Source organism: Bidens hawaiensis, unplaced genomic scaffold, assembly GCF_021521415.1.
Source record: "Bidens hawaiensis isolate Kalapana, Puna unplaced genomic scaffold, B.hawaiensis_p1.1 tig00000512_1, whole genome shotgun sequence".
Taxonomy (NCBI): domain Eukaryota; kingdom Viridiplantae; phylum Streptophyta; class Magnoliopsida; order Asterales; family Asteraceae; genus Bidens; species Bidens hawaiensis.
The window spans coordinates 3,468,098-3,476,094 of NW_027491033.1; positions in this window are offsets into that span (position 1 = coordinate 3,468,098).

Below are 7,997 nucleotides of genomic sequence, written 5' to 3' on the forward strand. Positions count from 1 at the left end.
ATACCTCGGCTGAGCCGAAATAAAAAGGCCCATAACCCTAACGAGTAACAAAATATATAAGCTAAAATTTTTATACGACGTTTAATGCTATAACAATAAACATAGAAAAATATATTATTAAAATCAAATACGGCAATAACTAACTTTTAACCGATGATCCGTGAATATCTCCTGACATTGGGGAGCTGGCTTAGTCAACCGCGAAGGAGCCTTGTAGTCAATGACAGCCAATGGTGGTGGTCGGCTGGCTTGGTCCTTGTTCAAGTTTTGTTCAGTATTCGCAAGAAGTAAGGAACCAATAAGGATTTCAATTGGCCGCTATTTCTTTTTATTAACATTTAGTTTTTATTTTATTTTTTTAGTTTTTAGTTTGGACCCAATATTTTAAACTTGATTAAATATATCGTGGATAAAAAGAAGTTTTAGGCCCCATAAGTATGAGATGGTAAAAATCAAATCATATTTTATAAGTTTTATATATTTAAATGTATATATAAAAAGATTTTGGTCCCCAAAATTATGCGTTGTGCACGATATGCTAGACCTACTATGTCATCTTTACCATATCATGATCTTAACAACGCCCCTAAAAAAAGAAGAATGTTTAATGTGATATTGTTATTGATTTGTAAAACGCAATTCATGCCAGTGATATATCTTGCTTCATATCAAAAGCATCAACAGAAGAATCATCTTTGTGGCATAGGAGGATCAAGGATGGAACATAATTTTTTAGCAATAAATAAACTTGTGCTGGGTAGGAGGGTTACCCGGCCCAATGGTCATGCAGGCTAAACACCTGCTTTGGGGCCTTTTTAAGATTTCTTAAGTGGGCTACTAAAAAACAAGCTTCATCCAACCATCAAGGGCCCAGACCCACTACTAAGTTTAAATTCTAGAAATCCAGCTATCGTGTTACATTCACAGACCCCTTTAAATCCTATTTAACCGTTCATTCGCTATTGTTCCCATCGTGAAATCCGAACTCATGAGAGGGGCACCTTTCGGGTTCCTTTTGGATTCATTCGGGCTCGCACCCATCACAAATCGGGTTCGTGCTTGGGGTATGGAATTCAATTTCATGTAACCGAATTGTTTTAAGAAGAATGAAATCTTGTGTGTGTTGTGGTTTGTTGGTTTTATAAATCTCCATACACCGTAAGGCTATCCTCTATGGACTATGGTGAGGGGCTTCGAAGCCCCTCCCCAGTGCCACGTCAGCGCTATGTGGGCACCGGGGGCTTCAAAGCTCTACCCCAAAGATGTCTCTCTATGGTGAGGGCTTTGAGGCCCCTTTAATTTTTATTTTTTTAATATAAAACTAAAAAACCAACAACTTTATTAAACTTAAAATATAATAAAAATCAACGGAAACGGTTGTATGGTTGGGGCGTCAGAGGCATAAACGGCATAAACGAAAACGGTTATACGGTTGGAGGCATTACGGGTAGATTCTGGTTGGCATAAAAAGGGTTGGTAGGGTAATTGTTGTTTGCGAGCATACTAGCCCACCACATTTGAGCTGGATCCCACGGGTTTTGGTTCGTGTTTGGGTTTTGGTTCGGGTTTGAGCTCGAGCTCGTGTTCGGCTTTGGGTTCGGGTTTGAGCTCGAGCTTGTGAAATTTGAGAAAAGGTCCATGGTAGAGAGTTGAGAGATTTTTGTAGTGAAATTTGAGGGCTTATTTGAGTGAAATTTGGTATTTGTTTGAGTAAATAAAATGGTTTGGTATTTATAAATAAAATAATTAGTTTTTTTTATATAGCCGTTGGAGGGGGGCCCACCAAAAAATCTCCTACTGCGCCGGCCAACGCAACGATCGGACCCTCGCCGCCCACCCTCCAATCGCGCCCCACTGCGGTGTTCCGCGCCCTCGGTGCCCAAAAAACCGCCCCCACGAAGCCCCATAGCAATGACCTAATAGATCCTCATATATGATTTTAAAATGTAAGGTGACAATCACTCATTTTTGGTTTCATCATCCATAATTAGGGGTGTTTATCGGATCGGATAACGGATTATTCGGGTTATTCAGATTTGAGAATTCTTGGACCCTATCCGAAATCCGATCCGATCCAAATTAGGAATATTCCTGTCCGATCCGAATCTATCCGAATTCAATTCGGATCGGATTCGGATAATATATGAAAAATCCGAAATTATCCGAATAATCCAAAATAAGCCTAAAAGATTTTCATATTTTTTTGTTCATAACATTTAATAGTTTAGAATCACAATAAACATACAAACCGGAAAACACGAATTACTCTTAGCACAAATTTAAAGTTTAAACTTCAAATAATAGTCTAATTAATATACCAAACCGGAAAATATCACTAAAAACATGTTTTTTATCTGGATTAAACGGATATCCGAATAATCCGAACAATCCGAATTTTTTAAAATTCCATATCCGAATCCGATCCGAATCCGAATTAGTTATTCGGATATTCGGATTGATCCGATCCGAATATCCGAATAAGAATTCGAATCGGTTTATTTGGGTTTCGGTTTCAGTTCAGATTTCAGTTTTATTCGGATTTCGGATTTCTTTAACACCCCTATCCATAATCTCCATAAACCCCAAACATCCTTAGAGTGGTTTAGCTTCTCGACTCTTAAGAAAAGCAAAATAATGAATAGAAGATAGGATTTCTTGAAATAGGCATAAATGGTGAGTAGACAATAAATAGTCTAAAGAAATTCATGTACTCACATTCTCTTTCATAGTGTTAGTGTAATTGGACTGACTTTTCGATAAATGTAAATATATACATTAAAAAAGTTAGAAAGTGTGGGGCACATGCTTGTTTTAGTTTATTATAATGTTAGTGGCGAAACCCCTAACCAACGTAGGTTCCAAGGGACAACGCCCTAGCTGGGGTCGACATGAACTTTGAAATTCAAATGGTAACTCCCAAAGGTAGCTACCAACCCTAATATGCAAAAAGTCAATCCCAATTATTTGATCGAATACATTATGTACACATGGTTCTCGAATTCACCAAATTACATACATAATTCTCGTCTCGTCGAGTTTTATCGATTGAATATTTGGAGAACCACTAAATAATTTAATCTGATAATGATATACGACTCATTCATGCGTTTTATCACAAAATTCACCAATAAGCGATACATTCTTTCTCTCGGTATCGATTGATAGTTCGATATGAAATCTAATCATATGACACTTTTGCATTCTTTTACGACATGTTTGTCGGTTCTCTCAATTACTCGATGTATCTGAAGAAGTATCAAACCTTGGTGGGAGGTTGTATGTTCTCTTGCTTTCTCACCTTTTTGTGTGGATCGATTTTATATTTTGACAACGTTTTAATCTATATATGCTAGTAGAGTGCCTACGCGCTGCTACACTTGCAGCATTTTGCAACGTATACTCGTCTATGTTGGTTCATAAATCAACTCGTGATATATTGTAAAGTAGTAATTCCGTTAGTTTTGTTATTCGTGTAATATGTTTTTACTGGTGTAAAACTTTGTTAAATAATTGTTTTTACTGGTATTACAATTTCAAGTTAGTAGAATCAATGTTGCATGTATATTTCATAAACGTTACACATGTGAAATAAATAATAAATTACATTAAAATTATTGTATACTTCCATTAACTATTATATTGGACACGCGTTTCCTAATACATGTAAATAATGGTATCCGCGTAACTTGTGGCAAAAGTAAAGAAACAAAGCTGAAATATAAAAGTAATTTAAAATAAATATCTTTATTAAACCAAACTGTTTTTGGCTCAAATCCCATTCTAACCCGACAACGTTGTAACTTGAAATTTGTTCTTACCTGACCCCTTTCGACTCGAACTTGTACCGACTAGAACCAGACCATATTAACCCATTTTTGTATCAAATTGTTCTGACCTTAATCTAGTTTTACGCGTGACCCCGGCTTGCTCGACTCGACCTTTTGTCAATTATAACTGGTAATCACGTAACATGTTAATTTTTTAAAACAAAAAAAGTATAGCAATACCGTACTCAAATCTTGACGTGGTACCGGCCCGTCCACCATAATTGTAAAGTGACACATACGTATATTAGGTCAAATCAAATAGGGAATCGTAAGTTAGAAGTTTACTCTTTCAACATTTGTAAAACCGCATTTGTAAAACCGATGCCTTGAATTTGTTGATATTCGTTTTCACACCCCTACTACGACGGAATATGCCGAGATGTGATTTAGATGGATCTATAGCTCAAAAGACACTAGTAAATAAGTGAGAATAATATTATATTTATTCCATAAATTCAACATACACAAGTTCAAGCAAAACCGAATAAAAGATCCAAAATCAAACAAAACATGGAAATTGTCTTTTTAATAGATAACCTAATTTTGTCAACAAAAAGTTAAGTTTACAAATGGTTTCACTACCAAGCCACCAAATGAATTATTGATAGTAAGTTGTGTATGCTTTCTCATATAGTTTAATCTTGCTTTTGATTTACAATTAGATTTCATTTATGTAAATTTATTTGTTTTGACTTTTCATGAAACTTATATATGAATTAAAATCATGGATTAAAAGAAAAAAGAAAAAGATTTTATACATATATTACAGGTCAGAAGGATTATTTTTGTTATCAAGTTTTTTAGAAGTTTGAAATTGTGACGGACACTACTGGAAAAACGTCTAATAACATCGGTCATAAAAATGTTTTACAATGGTATGAAGGTCAACCGTTGAATAAGATGTAATCCACCGTTTTAAAAAGAACAATTTTCTATACATATTGTAAATAAGAAGAAACTAGCGTTGTTTATTGAACTTATTGAAAATTAGTGTTGTTTATTGAAAACTATCGTTTGTTTAAAGCTTTAAGGTCCCCTCACACCATTGTAGATAAAAGGAAAACTAGCATTGTCTATTGAACCTATTGTAAAGTAGCGTTTTTTAGTGAAGGCTGGCATTGTTTAAAGTTTTGAGGTTCCCTCCCACCATTGAAAATCGTTGTAGATAAAAAGAAAATCAGCGTTGTTTATTAAACTTATTTAAAAGTAGTGTTGTTTTATGAAACTAGCGTTGTTTAAACATCTGAGGTTCTCTTCCACTAATGTATGGTGCTTTCATTTCCCTCATTTAAAATTATCTTCCCAATTTAACATCTAAATATGACTTCTCAAATACTTTCTCTATCTATCTCTGTCTCTCCACTCTTCAAACTGCATATGCTTTATCAGTATTTGTTTAAAATGAGGTATACTTCGTTGTGTTTATAGTTTTAGTTAGGGTTTATGAGGCTTGATTTTGGTATGTTAAAGCTATTGGTCTCAGTTTACTTTATGTAGTTTCAGTAAGGATTTATTTATTTTGTGCCTATGTTTACTGATTGGAATATTGCATCTATCTAGGGTCATCGTTATGGTGAGCTTGTTGATTATTTGATGTCTCTGATTTAGTTACTTAGTTACATATCCATTTTGTGATTGCCTTCATTTGCTAAACACAAATTTGCTTATTAAAAAAAGAAGCTTTTTCTGCAATAATTCACTATAGCTATGTATCTCGTTCTTTCACTTTTTGAAGTTTTATTCGTTTGGATAATTAGTATTTTAAAAAAACAGTGATATATTATGTAATATACGAAAATCGAAAACCAAAAATATATATATACCAAATAAACGTGTCGAATTTTAAACGAATTAATAGCTAGCAAAACAGATCAAATATTAACATCGACTAACTGAATGTGATGTAAAATAAATATTAAGTAAGCCAATATGTTATGATAATAAGTTACATAGTTGGTTAATGTATTACGTACAGGGCTTAGTAATCTGAACCCAAACTAGAAGGTGTAAATTGTAAGTATGTGAACTAAGTAAAATAGAAAGATGGAGGACCATTGCTGCCATTCCTTGAAACTATCCCTTGATGAAATTTGAAAAGTCTGGGTTACATGATAACGCCGCCGGAAAAGATGGCGAAATTGTGGGTGTTTCCAACTCGTTCATATATACACGAATACACAAACAATTTCTTTTATCAAAAGCCTAAATCCCTATTTATCCCTATCGTATTCGCCGCCTCCGCCTTGCAACTCGCCGGAGAAACCCGTTACACGAGTCCTCGCCGACGCTGCTGGTAGTTAGCCAACCACCGCTCACTTCCATTCCCTGCTCGTGCACGTGAGGTCTTCGCCACCACCGCAACCTGTTGCCGGAAATCCACATCGTTGTAGCTACGATCGAAGGTAAAACTCAAATAGGATATCGAGCTAATGTTATCTGTTTGTTCTTTTCATTGATTTGAACCAGAAGGGTTGGACTAACAGTACATGGGTAAATCAGTTTATAATAATAATAATAATAATAGTAGTAGTAGAATAGAGAAGAACGATGGTGGATGGTTAAGTTATACGAAGGTCACTTTATTTATAAAAAGATATTATGTTAGATCCATGATAAAATAGTACAAAATACTGATTGTGAGAAATTTAAATATTAGTTAGTGTTTTTGTAGTATGAATGCATAAATGGAGTTTTTAAGCTAACAGTCTTATATATACAAGAAACATCACCAATTAAATAACTAAATAAATAGGTCATGAATATGGAAACAAAACGAACTCTAAAGAAAACTGATTTAATATTAGTACAATGATACTGTAGGTTCTCGCGGCGTTTAATCAAGCTTAAGATATATTACGGTTAACACTGTTCTGTTTATAAGGTACGGATTCCGTGTTTCTCTTCTTTTAGCTTTATATTGTTTTCACCGTTCTCGTAGAGTACGGATTCCGTGGTCTAGCGTAAATATTGTTTTCATCATTCTCATAGTGTACGCGTTTCGTAGCCTTGCACTAGTAGTGTCATATTGTGTCTTCCTTTTCATAGTATATGGGTTCTTGATTCATTAATTGTATCGTAATATTGTAGATTTGTTTCATAGTATCGTGTCACCGTTATATATTGCTAATTGTCTTATTGGTCATTGTTTATTTGATAAGTGAAATTGTCATGCATGCGATATACTATATTTTATTGCACTCATTATCGCATGTTCCTAATAGTCCATTGTACATTGGCTGATTGTTATTGAAACATATTATATTGATATCGACCAATTTTATTGTATTTTATTTGACCTCAATACCCGAGCATTTATCCACCTATGGGGACGTAGGGCGTCAATCGAGGCACCTTTGACGTGCTCTATCCGTGGCGGAGCGATTAGTCCACATCGTCTCTATCTTATTGTGTGATGAGAGCACTTACTGATATACTGATTACTGAGAGGCGTATGGATCGATCCTAGGTAAACTGTTACTGGAGTGAGATGGTTAGGTGTGTGTGTGTCCACATTCCTATCTCCCTTAGTTATTGGTGCATTAGTCTGCAGCTAATGTACATACTGTTATTGTTACTGTTACTGCTACTGCTACTGTTACTGGCTCACATGGGTATTTCCAATATATTGTTATTGTACCGCTTCATAACTGATAGTTCAGCGTATTGTTACTGTTATCGGCCCGCAAACTGTAATTGTTTCTTCCTTGAGTGTTCCTCGTATCGTTTTTAATCGTATATTGTTACTGCTATTTTCTTCTTTTACTGGGCAATTTTTGGCTCATTCGTGTTTCTTCGTTTTGTGTTTTCTTTATTTTGTTACGGGTACTCAAGGGAATTCGAGGAACGTGTGATAAGAGAGTAAAAGTAAAAGTCTTAGGTTGGAAAATGAGGAACTTAAATAATTTATTTGAGTGAAACAACTTTATTTATTTTCGTTGTCAATGATATTGAACCTTTTTGGTATTGAATGATTTTAAACTTTTAAATTTGGATTTTAATTATCGTATCGAGTGACACGTCGCCCCTAACCGGGCTGGGGTGTTGCATATTATTTTTGAAGTATTTGATAATGAAAGAAGCATACAATTAAAGGAAAATATAATGCACACCAAGTGTTTGATAAATAGCTTAAATTAGGATTAATATCGTTACACCATGTAAAGGAGACGT